This window comes from Aphis gossypii, chromosome 2, assembly GCF_020184175.1.
Source record: "Aphis gossypii isolate Hap1 chromosome 2, ASM2018417v2, whole genome shotgun sequence".
NCBI classification, from domain to species: domain Eukaryota; kingdom Metazoa; phylum Arthropoda; class Insecta; order Hemiptera; family Aphididae; genus Aphis; species Aphis gossypii.
In genome coordinates this window covers 16,651,848-16,667,368 of record NC_065531.1, presented here as the reverse complement: position 1 = coordinate 16,667,368, position 15,521 = coordinate 16,651,848, and the positions used below count along the sequence as shown (strand labels likewise).

Genomic DNA, 15,521 nt, shown 5'->3' with positions numbered 1-15,521 from the left:
CGGTAGTATGTAAATGTAATAGCAGGAAGCTAGGTAAAGAAAATTAAATAGTCAAACTGTTTCAATACGACGTGCCGCAACGAGATTTTGAATACTTTGTATGGTAGGTACAGTAGTATAGTCGGTAGTAATTATTTTAGTGGTACCTAGCAGATGATTGACGACTTCAATTTTTCGCAAATAATTATAGATAGGTATCGCTTAAACCCATGATTATACGATAATTATATGTTTGTAGCTATTTAGGAGAAACGAAGATTTCATTAGTTTGCAAATTTAAAATATATAACGCGTGCATATAATATAATATAACGTTGGTATCGCAATTTACTTATGAGTTTAATATTTTTATTACTATGTTTAGTCTTAGATTTTGCTCGTCCGAATTGTACTCAATACGAAATTTCGACATACTTTTCATTATTCAGTTTGATTTTCTACATTGTTAACATCCGTAACTTATGGCTGTTAGAGCCGACCAGCTTTTAGTACTAAAATTTGCCTTACAAAACTTTCACGTCTTGTGAAATCGTCAGATTTTAGTAATTATTTTTTGTATATGATAATTTTATCCAAGTTTTCTTTGACTCAAATCATATATTTCGGAGTATTTTGATATGTATTATTTAAATTCAATTCAAAAATTGAAAATAAATCGAATGCGACCTAAATAAAAATTTACCTCTTTTGAGTAAAAAATAAAATAAGTTAAATCCATTTAAATAATTTTCTGTAATTTCGTTTTTGACCTTTGAAATTTTTTCGTATGACTACAGTGCCTTGTAACTAGAAATTATCTGTATTTTTATCTTAAGTAAATAGTCAATTTAGATATCAATAACTTAAAAAAGCGGAGGTTATTATTACTTAACAAACGTCACAAGACACAAAAACTATTAACACATATTAGCTTTTGATTATTAACATGTTTATATTACATACCTATTTATATTATATCATTGATTATATAAAATATATCCTGACACTATTGTTTAAATAATATTATAATAAATATATATGTTCAAAAGCATTACATGTGTGTTATGCAATTAAAAAGGTCCTATTGTAATCCTATTTTATATAATAATGAGTAATTACTAGTTACTGTCGATTTTTAAGCAATATCCATTGAATTTTCACAGGCCGTTACCATAAATTCTTTACAGCATACTATCTTGTAGCAAGGTCTCGTGATCATGTATTACTCATATATATAATAATAAATAATAACAGTAGGTACTCATATTTATATATTTTGAAGTTTAATTGTTATTACTTTAATAATTTCTTTAAACACATGGAAATGCGTTCGATAATAGCACTAATCTCGAGACTAGAATATATTATTTTTCGTTGTGATTTCATAAACACTTTGTTTTTTTTTTATTTTTAAAAATGAAATATGTGTTAGTAAATTATGACATACTTAGTAGTTATCACAGTTGGTTGTCAGTTGATGATATAAAATTATGTGTGAGAGAGTCTTCCATGGCATATGCGGACGATGTGGTACTCATAGACAATTAACACAATAGTGAGAAAATTAAGATCATTATTCAATTAATTTGAGAAAATGGTGAATACATGGTAACAGATAAATATGATGTGTGACAGAATGATTATAATGACCGAAAACCCTACTAAGAATAAAAAAAAAGTATATAACAATATTATCATATAAATAATTTTACTTGAACTTTTGCTTTTGTCAGCATAGTCACCGTCTCGTTCAAATCGTTCAATACTCGAAAATACCGAGTAAAATTTTTTTGATCTACATTACAATATATTAGGATTTAGGGTGATTGATCATTTTATTATGGACCCCTCATTTTTTAAAAATCTATTAATTTTTTTTACTTAATTTCCAGTAGTAATAAAACATTATATTTTTTTAAGTTTTTTCTTTTTTAAATTCATATGTTCATATTTTGAAGCAGAATATAGTATTACACTAAAATTTTTCGGGGTATCTCCCTATTCCACACTATTCTGCTTTCCTAAATTATAAAATATATTTTTAAATCATGAACTACTCATTAAAATTTCGTATTATATGTATCGAAGTATTCCGAAAAATGTTCTGCTTCAGAAAATTAATTTAAAAATATATATTATCATTCAAAAAAGTTAACATTTTAAAAAATATATCGAGAAAACTATGTATTTAAAAAAAAAAATTGTTTTATTTAGACTGTAAATTATGTAAGAAAAATATTTTCAAAAACGTTAATAGATTTTGAAATAATGAGTGGTTTTTGATAAAAGAACTACCTGTAATGTCGCATTTTATCGTGTCTTATCATATATTATTTTAATTTATCATTATTAATTTTTTTTTTTTTGTAATTGTTAAAAATATATTTTCTTATAAGTTATACGGGTAGTAGAATACCTTGAACTTGGCTTGACGTAAGAACCTTCTTTCTTTATTTTATATTATATTATTTGCTATGTTATTATTTATTATAGGGTTGTTATGAACTTTCATAAAGTATTAAATCACTTTTTATGCCACCTATAAAAGTGTTAATTGTCGACGTGGGTGGCATGCACAATCATAAGTTAATATGGCATTTTGGTGGTGCGGTAAAGGTTACAATTCTTTTGTCGTCTGTGAAAGGGGAGGAAAAAAACCGAGCAAAATGGATAATGGAGTAGGTATACTTGCCGTACTTATGGGGCGTCACAATTAAATAATGATTATGATGTCTTGTTTATGGAATCGACTGAAATAATATACATCTATCATGACGTGTTCATCGTCTGTTAGTGCCTTTAACACATGGATTTATAATTGTTATGTTTATGAATATAACATTTTTGTAGTATATGGACATAATATTATAGTAAAGTTGTTTAGTATAATATATATAATATATAAATACAATTTCCATGTTTGTTCTAAATTGTCATTTTAATTAAATATTACTTTACCGGATTAAATAGTAATGACTAGGGCTCAGATTTTAAAACATAGATATGCTTCTTTTTTATTTTTATATATAAATGCTTTTTTTTGTATTTTTATTGCTTTTTTTTTAGTTATTCCAGACGTGATTTTTTTATATGTATATTATGCTATTGTAATAATAAAAAAATAATATTAATAAGAAATGTAAAAACCCAGAATGCGGATGTTGGGTTATTATTATTTTGTTATCGGCTTGTTTATTAAATATATTAAAAGTATAGATTATCGATCTATCTATTATAGCAAGCAGTACCTACTACCTATACGGTCATTAGGCCTTTAACATCGTTATACGTCATTTCAAAATTTAGTGTTTTAATTTGAAACCTCTTATATAGAGTATGCACCAATCACTTCAGTTGATGTAGAGAGTTTGTTTTCTACGTATAAAAATAGTCTGCCGGACAGTAGAGTCAGTTTCACTACTGAAAATCTAGGGAAATATATGGTAATTAATTTTTTTTTTTTAATTTAAATTAATACTTTAAATTTTTTATTGATTTCTATAACTAGTTTTTGCAAATTTTTGGTCATGCTTTTTTAAAAAATAAATATGCTTCTTTTTGCTTATTTTAACTGCTTATTATGCTTTAAAATCCGAGCCCTAGTTATGACACTCACACTTACGATATTAAGGGTAGAGATTAATTCACAGTTATTGTGTTTTTATTATTATTATTTTTTTTTTGTAATTTAAAAATGTTTTCACATCTTAATAAACAATTTCTCTCATCTTTTGAGAGTCATAATATTAATGTTCGTAGTGCCCGTAGTAGTTACTTATAAGTACCTACTTACAACGGCTGCATGTTACTTGCGTCCCAAAAAAAAAATATTTTTCAGGTAGTAAATTTGACCGGTAAGTTGCGTCCCGTTTTGGGGGACGCAAGTCAGCCATATTATTATCATCGATATTATCTTCAAAAATCATTAAAATCGATAGTATCGTGTCACTAAAATCCATAATTCATAAATTGTACTGTAATAGTATATTATATTAATAACTTAATTAATACATATGTCTTAATTAATAGCGTTAATACTCAAAAGAAAGATTATAGAAAAAAAAACATTTAAAATTAGATTACTTAAATAAACAAATTGAAAGTTTTAAAAAAACGATATTTCACCATTAAATTTTATAATTAACGTTTCATTTAAATTTCAACCAATATAATAATTCATAACATATGATTTTTTTATTATTTTTTATTATATTATACTATATTTATTATGACAAAATGTATAACATGAATTTTTATATTATTATTATTGCAATTGAATTGAACTGATAATTTATTATAACCATTTTTATTTGTATTAAATTTGTATCATCAATGTACATTTTTATATCGATTATATCGATATTTTCGGGACGCAATTAAGTCATAGAAAAAGGTATACCGGGACGCAAATACGCTATGACCTTTTTGAATCTTTTTTTTGCGGGACGCAACTCACCTACTGATAATAATTTTGGACGCAAGTAGTATGCTCCCTTTACAACGAATATCAATGCGAAAAAAGTTTAATTTACGCTACATTAAATATATTTAACATGCCTAATATTATTGTTTACGCATATATAAACAGCTGCAGATCAATCGGTGAATTAAAATAATGTATTGTAATAATTGAATTTATATAGCGAAATCATATCGGATTCGACCGAAACATCATAATATTACCTATTTAAGTTCATCGGTTTATCCTTACACTCGAGTTTTTTCACTGTGTTTAACTTGTTATTTTCTTCATTATGTGTCATATTATTATTGAGATAGTAATCCGAGTGTGGCCGATTTTTGTAAAGAGTTCGAAATCATTTCTTCTCTACGGGTATTAGATTAATTGTGTTTTCCCATTTGTCTTCTGCGGCCGCAGCGTTTGGTTCATTTAATTTCTCCTCGACTTATTGTCTTGAGCGAGTATGTATTCCCACATAGTATATAATATAACCATCATAAAATATAATGAATGGTATACTATACTTACCTGTACATAAGTTGATTATGATTTTTCCAATTTCTTTTTTGAAATCGTTACAATACGTTATTGGAGTAAAATATTAATATCCATCCAAGATTTTTTCGTATCCACAACAAGTATAATATCCTATAAAAATGATGTGGTTGGTTTTTAAAATTCACATACATTTTGATTGTATTGTTTGGATTTATTACGTTTGGATCGTTTCGTATGTAAAATTTGAGCTAAACATTAAAAATAAAGTAAATGCGATTTGGAAATATATACACAGTTGCAATTTGTATTGAATTTATAACAATAATATTAATATTTTTATGATGTTTATGTATTGATATGGCTTAGTTACATTTTATATTATAACAAACAATGGAATTCTGCCTTTACTATTTTATTGTTAGAATACCTTATATTTATAGTATTTATACGTTTCTTTTCTTTATATTGCTAACAAATTTAATAAATACGCATTCTTATAATAATTATGACTTTATTCATATAGAATATATAGGTATATAATTTAATTGTCAAAAGTTATTTTTATTTCTGTTTAAGACAAAAAATAGTTGATTAAAATATAATAAATCCTTAACGTGAACTATTGAAAATAAAATAAAAATTGAAAAATTGTTCTGGGGTATAGTAGGGTGGGATAGTGACCTATATTGTCATCACAGAATAATTCGCGTATTATGAATTGGAATCAAAGACAAAGCATTATTCAGAAATAGCAACCGAAAAAAGAATGCATGCAAGAAGAGTTGGGAGTTAAAAAGATCCAAAACGGCAATCATTGTGCATGCTTTGTCTTTGTAGTTGCCAATTCAAAATACGCGAATGCCATGTTTTGCAAGGATTTGGCCTTTTTGATAGATTTCGGTCGAAAACTGGTTTTGCGTAAAAATTCCCGTTTTCCGTCACTTTTTTTTCTTTTTTTTTGATAACTGTTGGAAAATGTTTACTTTTGACCCCTATTATACACTAAGGATATTCACTTTGCCATCGAAAACTACCCCCAAAGTTTGAAATTGAAGCATTATTTCGACTAGTTAGCTATACACAGACATACAAAAAAAAAAAAAAAACATACACACATTATTGTAGAATCAATACATTCATCACTCCGTTCAGAATCTAAAAAAAGATAGTTTAGGTAAATTGTATTTATATTATAATAAGATTTTCAGTTTTTTCTTAATTCAGTTGGTTGATCAAAAGTTGTTTACTATGTACAATGGATATAACTTAAAAGTCAACACTGAACAATTATAGAAGTATGTATGTGAATATTATGATCATTGGAAATAGATTAAAATTAGACTAAATGATTGAAAAAGCTATCGTGTGTGTAGAAAAGTATTATACCAAACGTATGAAAATATATGAAGTTTTAAGTTCTTAGGATTAAAGTTTTTTGAGTTACATAAAAATAACTAAAATGAATAAGCCAAATTAGGTATCTGAGAAAAAGTTGTTAACGAAGTGATACGTATTTTTTTTCTTTTTTCGTATGCATTTCAAAATAAGTAGTTGAAAGTATTATTTGATTTTCAACGTTGAGGGTTAGCTCAACCTTCAAATAATCTACCTTTTTTTTTAAATATCAATTATTTAAAATATGAACTTCAAACGTTTATAAAAAACATTGAGATACTTAATGTATATTTTCAATTCAATATTTTTTAATTGCTGTAGGAAAAACTTTGTATTTAATTAATGGTATAAAGTAAATATTCCTGTTTAAAGTAGTTTTTTGATCATTTTTTTTATCTTACTTTGTTACTCATAAGTATCAATTAGAATTATTTTGCTAATAGAAACAACGAACAATGTTGAAGATTTATCTACTCCAAAATGTAATGATCGGACATACAAAAAAAAAAATACATTATTATTGTAAAACTATTAAATTCCTTGCTGCGTTCAGAACCTAAAATATCTCCCGTCGTGTCGTCTAACTAGAGAATTGGGTTTTTTTAGCAATGCTAAAACTATCCGGATATCCGCCGTGTATTCGTTTTATTTTTTGGATGTCAAACGTTTGAATTTCCGAGGTAATTAAGTATAAATAATAATAATAATAATATAACAATAACAATAAAAATAATAGTTATATGGTTGTTATTATTAACGCATGGTTATTATGTTTTTGTACAAAAAATATAGACAGGTCCCATGTATTGTAGTAATAACTAACTTAACTTTATTGAGTATTAATTAAAATAAACATAAAATTATGTTTAAATCAACTTATTAGTTTAGTTCGTATTACTATATTTATATACATAAATATTATATCTAAGCTCTATAAGAGTTCCAGTACCTAGTATAATTGATAAAGTCTAACTTATGGTATACCTACCTAATAATTATTATTCAATCTAAACTCATTGTAGGTAAAGTAATCGAACGAAAATTAATCGTAGTAGAAGTACTCGTTATACCTATTGCACTGTAGGGTTCAAGAGTAAACTAACTGAAATATGCACTTCGATGGTATTATAATAAATGTAAAAACTAGAAATATGCACCAACAATCAAAAATTATAGAAAATATTTAAACAACATATTAGGTTATTAATTTTTTTATAGAATTTTTAAAAAGTGACGTTTATTTATAAATTTTCAATTATAGTAATTACTCTCTATGTTTTGCTACAATCATATCAAGTTGCATAGAAAATTGATTATTTAAAATTTAAATGGTTCATTAATAAAATGGAATGCGCCAATGATATTTAAGGGATAATCATTAGATCACTACTAAATACTATTGAATTTTTTGTTTATGCGACCCGTGACATCGATAAGTAATAGTGACTCATGCTACGAGTCACAAACTCTGTAATTATTAGATAATAGATATATTAATTATGCTTATAAAAAAAAAAATAATTTTTTACATAATCACTTGGAGCAAAATATTATTGTAGTAGGTATCTAACATAAACATTAACCAATTAAAACTATTTATAATTTATTTTTTTTTTTATTTTTTTAGTGCCCCGAATTCCGTTTTTAATGAAGCGCCCCGTCAATATCCCGATTTTTTTTTAAATATTACATTTCAAAAAGTTATACCCTGTGGGTTAAAAAAAAATCCCAGCCCTAATTAATTGAAATAAGATTATTACGAATGTTTGTGTTGATTATATTATATTATGGAAAAATATTCAAATGTGCATACACGATTTCGTAATTTAAACAATAAAATACAGGAAACAGAGATAAGAAAATACATCATTTTAATTGAATGAAAACTAACTCATGCTCTAATTGGTATATAATATTTAATATAGTATACTATTGTGATACGTTATTTATAGACAATAAGTTATAATTTTTATACCGACCGTTTTTTAAAAAAAACTCAATTAAAAAAAAAAATAAAATTTCAAAATTCACGTAATATGATTGTTTCTCGATTTGCATTATTTACTAGATGCACTACTACTAATAAATAAATGTATGGCAATTGATGACATTGGCTAATTGTATAAAAGAACGAAAACTATACTAAGGTTTTTATATTTCATCAATCATACGAGGGTACATATAAGTATTTCTATACAATGTAACTATAAGTCATAGCGTTAATAATATTATTATCTTTAGTAAAATGTAAAATAAACGATCGTCCGATAAATAATAATCTATGGAATTATGCTGGTGACATTTTTTTATTTTGTATATTTTATTTTCCGTGTGAATTAAAAGTAATTGAAACATGCAATCCCGATAAAATAAAAAAAAAATCTTTATCGTTTGATATTCATTATTGGTACTCACAAAAAAACTTGTATGTTACATCATAATATACTCACATATTATGCGTTTATATAGATAGGTAGTCAGGTAGATTAATAATATAGTTTTAAGTATTTTTGACAAGTTCGTATAATATATTATATTGAAGGGCGTGAGAAGCTAAAAAAGAGTACGAAATTAAAAAAAAAAAAAAATTAGAATCAGATATCAATATAGTACTTATATTAAAAACAATATATTATATGGCGTACATGTTTATGATTTATGAACATTTGTGAATGTTTGATAACCTTATAATGTTGATATGAACTTGTACAGTTGTAAATACTTATATCAAAATTTATTTGTGATTTTTCTGTAAGAATAGAAAACGTGTAATTTTTATTTTTATTATAATTATTTTTTTCAATTTTTTTTCTTTTTTTTTTATACCTGAGGCGTTTGTGGTTTCTTAACTGTCGACGCTACCCTTCAGCTAAACCTTATAGTGTGTTTAATAATAATATAATATTTCCAATGAGATAATATAGTAAATCACCTTGCAAACAGCGCGTGCTGAAACTTATCATAGCGTAGTAACTCACACGTTTTGCATTTTCCATCATCTTGTCTGCCACGAATCGCGTTTGAAAAAGTGTGTAATACAAAGTAGTAGGTATTATATATGTTTTATTTAAATTATAAAGATTCGTAAGCGTTTGATTGATTTCAATATCATGTTTGTTGATCACGCAGGCATGATATTTCAATGGCGGAACGATAGCATACATACTGTACAAGAAAATTGATCATTTACAATAAACACAGAATAAAAAATAAACGAAAGAGTATAAATAAAAAAATCAATCTCGACACGCCTCGTGCCCTTCGATGAAAGGTTTTTTTAAAGCTTCTTTTAAAGGTTTTCGTCTATGTAGATATATGTATACAGTGTAAAACAATTTTTTTTAATATTTATTTACGCATATTTCATAATCCACACGTAATGACATGCGTCGGTATTGTGATTACAATCAATGATATAAATATTATACTACTCATAAATTTACACGTGTACGATATTAAGTTATTTATGTGCAAAACAATGTTAACTGTACAACATATATATCATAGACTAGTGATTTTAAAGCTGACGAAAAAAAATTAACATAATATTTATCTATCTATATTAACTGTATTAATGTAGTTTATGTATTAAAATGTATATATATATGGAATACAAAAAATGTTTATTAAATAGGTAAGGTTAGATATGAAAGGATGTTCGTCAAATGATGTTTTGTAGACAAGAAATTTATTTTTTAAATTATTATTTTTTTGGTAAATTATAAATGCTTATTAAGTTTTTATCGTATTTTGTCTTTACTTGTTTTAGTAAGATAAGTAAGTACATTGAAATTTTATGTTTTGCTCAAATTCCTCGGTTTTCAAATGTGGCCTTAAAAAGTACTCATATGTATATTGGTACAATATTGGAAACATGACGTACATTGCGCCAGCACCGCCCATTAGGAAAATGTCATATTTTATATTATCAATAATTAAAATTTAAAAATTTAAAACGCAACGTACGTTGCGAAACATGATAATATTGCGCAACGTATAATTTAGTGTATTTTTAAATTATTTATTTTTAAACATAAAATACGTGAATATTAGACAACTTTTTCAATTATTTACATTTAGTTTTACAAAACTTCATTATCGTGTTACCTGTCCGAATTCAATTTTATTGATGAATCTAATCAGTTTTCGGTTGCTTTTTCTATCGGCGCTAGTATTTATTTTCCATATTTAATGTATTATGTAGATTCATTTTTAGAAATGTACCTATATAATATCAGTTAAAAGACCTGTCATAATTTATAATTGCTTAGTTAAAGAATCGGGCTATAAATTTTTTGTTTAAATAACATTCTGGCATTTGTATTTATTTGAATAAAATTTGAGGAAGACGATTTTTGAACCTATAAATTCTGATACAGTGGTTTCATATAATAAAATAATATCCCATATAAATTCCCTATAATTTTTTTTTATTTTATCATGCACTTAACTTCTGCACTGTAGAGTAAACTTAACTACGTATTGTTTGTTTTGTCTTCTTTATTTTTCTAAGTATTATAACCCTTGGAAATATAAATATTTTATTAATTAATTTTTGATCGAAAACGAAAGTGACTAAGGCATTTACTTTGATCTTTTATTATACCTATGTTTTCTGTGAAAAACACATGGGTATGGAAGACTCTGAGGACGTACTGCATATTAAGTAAAATAATTAATATAATACAAATGTAAATAACCACATAGTGTACTTATGGTAGTGTACATTATGTTTTTGTATTTTGTTATAGGCATTCATTTTACGCATAATAATAGCATTGGTAAATCGTAAATGTAAATTAGATCTACGAAAAAACTCTATTCCGGAAAACAATACGGTCGTATTCATATACCTAACTTACAGCAATTATATAACGAGGATCAACCGAACGGTTTTTGAAAGAGAGATAAAGAAACAAAATCGTAGCCTGTACTCTGCAGGTAACAACGTATGTGTATAGTATTATAAAGGCGTATTGTGGTCTATGCTTAACCCTAAGAATAAAAATATAAGAATGTAAAACCTGATAGGAATGTATGATTTTCAAAAAATGTAAGGAAGTGGCTGTCCCTGCTGTCCAAAAACAAACAAAGCCTCCTAAAAAAATTTTATTACGAGTTTGTGATTATGGATTCTGAACTGAGCAAAGAATGTATTGTTGTATTCGTTTTACAATAATTTGTGATATTTTGTTAGTATGTTATTCATCTTTACTTGGATCAGAAATTTTTCAAATATTTTTAAAATCGATGATGGTTTTTTGTAAAAAAACTTATCTTGTACCAACTAAAACCAAATGGTTCAAAAATAGGAAATTCAGAGTAATTTACTTATTTATTGAGAAATACATTCCAAATTAACATAAAAATAGCATAAATTATTACACAACACCATTTTGTCTACAGAATCGAGTTTGTTTTTGTAATAAAGAAAAAATAACTTTAAAGATTTTTTGGCATTTGAAATATTTAAACAAGTAACAGTAAAAGTAAAATGTTTTATACTTACTTATTTATATTATTTTATAGGGATTTAAATACATTTTGTTTTATGTTTATATATACATATATTTTAATAAGATTACTAAAAAAAACCATTAAAATTTAATTGATTGATTTTATTTCATTATTTTCACCATTCATTATCATATATTTTGAGCATTAGTAATATTTAATATTCACAATTAAATGGGTATCATAAATGTTACTTCTTTAATTGGACTAATAAATAGGTACATTAAATATTTCTACGTTAGAATTATAATATAACTATTAGTAGTATGAACGGTATAAAATGCGAACCTAGTCATTATTTTTAATATTTCGACGATTTTCATTGTTGTTCTACTTTCTACAGTACAGGCAATTGAATGATTTAATTTATTTTCTAATTAAACAAACTGTCGAAAAGTACACTTAAATGGCACGTTACTTTAAAAACAAATAAGTCGATGATAATTTTTTGTATTTATTGTTATTAGTGTAATAAAAGCTATTGGTACCTTTATCTGTTTATCGTATAAATAAATAATAGTATAATTGATAAATGCAATCATTGTTTACGTGTATTATATTATACTATTTATATTATACTAACACACACGCGCTCTCGATTTAAACTCGGAAAAATAACAAAACGAAAAAAAAAAAAAATTGCCAAAGGCTGTTTATGATATTATTTTCTATAGATCCGTCTTACTAATTATTACGGGTAAGCGCGCGAGTGTAAAAATCCTAAGACAATATACGATATTACTATAATATATGAGCTCGTACGTCATTCACCAGCAGACGTGTAAATTATATTATACGAGTCACATAATATAACATAATATAATACGCGACGCCAAGACGGAATTACCATGTGAGTGTGTGTATATATATATATATATAAATCTTCTAATTGCGTTTGACTTTACCACTCGAGACAACCGCAGAAAATGTATACCTACCGCGTTCTTGGCCCGTCCACGGTAATGAGTTTGGGCGTTTTTTTTTTTTTTTTTTTTGGGCACAGTCGAGCCGACCAGCGTGTGTAATAATGTATAATATAATAATAATATATTATTATTATATTATATTTTATTGTTTCCGCAAAACATGACTCTGCCGAATTCCGATATGGACCGCATTTCTCCACGGGCGGCTGCAATATTATATTATTATATTATTCATGGAACTAAAGACATATATATAGGCACCTATCTATACTATAATACGTTATTATGTAGAAAAGATTTGTTTTTAGATTGATATTATATACAGTATAGGTAGGTATTATCGGTACTCGCATAGCTATATCATACTATTATAATACTGCTCGTACCTAATACCTATAATATTCATGGTAATGTATTATAACGTTTTCACATTTGACGCGTACTTTTAGTACAAAAACTTGTTTCCTCGAGAAAAATGATCACGCCGTGAAATCGAGAGATTTCAACAATATTGTTTTTCTTTATCTGAAAGTCAAAAACTTTAGGCGGATCGTATTTGCCTTCGAACTAAACATATACATTAAGTAAGTATATACTATGTATAAACACACTATCTTCAGAAATTGTAATGATTAATTATTGTTGTATATCAAAACGATTATTTAGTTATTAGTTGCACATATAGTATTTTTTCTGGAGAGGAGGATTATAATGATTGATTTAATCATAAAAATTGTAAAAATAGGTCAAAATAATTTTTATGAACTAAGAAATCACGTGAGAGATTTGTAACCTTTTAACACTCCCTTGGTGCCAATGTATGGTATAAATTATAGATAGTTAATATAAAGTTATATCGTAATATTTTAACTATACCGTAGTTTTGATAGGTGCCAAAGCCAATAGTATTTAAATAATTTATAACTTATTAAGCCATTCATAGTTTTTAATAAATGATTAATAGTAATATGTTGTTATAATGATATGTATTATGTATCACATATATAGATAGCTTAGTGAACTTTAAGATTTAAATAAATGTTATATAGAATATAAAATATTATCCTTATAAATGTAATGAATAAGTATTAATATTATATAAAATAAAATAAAATGATCACGCTGATAATACTTTATCAGTTTATTCCACCAATGATGGGATCTATAATATGTTTGCTAAAACATTAATTTATATAGATATGATTTCATGCAGAAAATGTAGTCTTTATCAGTTGCAATTTACCTTTTCCTTACCTTCAAATTTCAATTTATTCATTATTATTTATTATACACAATACATTTTTAAATTTAAAACTCAATAACATCGAATTTGACGTATAAGGTTAATTTGTTTTAATAACGTGACATATAGAATATAAATACATAGGTACGTTGAACGCGTAGTGTATGCATACATATTATTGTGTATACAAAAAATAATTTAGTTAAAAACTAATTTATAATTTATATAATTTATACTAAAAGTTGACGGGATATTAAGTTTTATAATTTTGTGATTTAAAAAAATCGAATCTCTGAAGTAAACTGTAAATTACTAAAATTTACATACCTAACTTAACGTTCCTAAAAATTGTAAACTAGCCAATATTTGTATTTTCAATAATTATAATTAAGACTAACTTCTATGTAACATAATCATGTTTTCCAATAGCCTATATCGATATTTTATTAAAAAAAAATTTGGAACTGCGATTGTAATATATTTTGTATGGCCAAATTCAATACATTTAATCAGAGGCTCTAACAATATAAGAAATATATGAACAGTAATGTAGTATATTATAATCTATAATATGAGTGTATATCTAGTTTAAAAACTTAATCTAATGATAGAAATCTTATGATTTGTAGTTATAATTTTCAGTTTTGTATGGTCCAGCTAGGTATATTTATTATTTTTTCCAAGCTTTTTGTGCAACTTTAACATTTATAAGACGTAATTTTAGTTCAGTTTCTGGTAGAATTTCATCAGTTGTTGATTCACAAAAATAGAAAACAAACAATTGAATAAATTTACTGTATTAGTATACGTAGTGCTAATATTGTTTTAAAGCAAAGCGTATATTTTATGATTTATCCATGCAACTTCTGGACCGGGAGCAACGTCTTGTCCTTAAGGCGAACACTTAATAATATTATACACAGGAGTGGTTTTTTATATTATATATTGCGTGTATATAATAGCATAGTACATATATATATACATACCACATACGTACAATTAACGTGATGTTTGACCAGAATACGGTGTTGTGTGAAGGAGTGGGTGGGCGGGTGGGTGTAAAAATCGCACACACTTTTATAATATATGCAAATAAAAGTGCTGAGAAAAAATATCGAACAGTGTGTATATAATAAATAATAATATACATCGTAGTTCGGGTCGTGTAAAAATATCTACGCAGAGAGGTTCACGGTCACTCAGGGCGTGTCCTTACAGTCCTAAGTGGATTATATAATATTTCTAATATACGTATATGATATTATTATTAAAAGAAAAAAATAAACATAACGGATAGGACACGATACCACTTAGTGTACACACGAGAAGGATTTACACGAGCGAGAGGTATATAATGTATACTAATATACACCTACTGTTTGAACCGAATATCTATTAATTTATGTAAGAATTTCTCGCAGAATTGGCTCGTTTATATGTAAAATATTTAATAGTAATAATAATAATGTTACTCGCACATAAATGGTACATAGTTGTTGATATC

The 15,521-nt window shown here is 25.9% G+C and overlaps 2 long non-coding RNA genes across 2 annotated transcripts in view; one reads left to right on the top strand and one right to left on the bottom strand.

The window, feature by feature from the left end:
• Positions 1 to 3,244: 3,244 nt before the first annotated feature.
• The window catches only part of LOC114127398 (uncharacterized), a 31,082-nt gene continuing 18,805 nt past the window's right edge, over positions 3,245 to 15,521 (top strand). Inside the window, exon 1 of the long non-coding RNA XR_007604527.1 lies at positions 3,245 to 3,422. This is a non-coding gene — a long non-coding RNA (uncharacterized LOC114127398). The remainder of the gene's footprint in view (positions 3,423 to 15,521) is intronic.
• On the bottom strand, positions 4,779 to 5,245 carry LOC126550445 (uncharacterized). The gene is made up of 3 exons (XR_007604531.1): positions 5,158 to 5,245; positions 4,970 to 5,089; positions 4,779 to 4,893 (listed from the first exon to the last, which is right to left on the bottom strand). It is a non-coding gene; the product is annotated as an uncharacterized LOC126550445 (long non-coding RNA).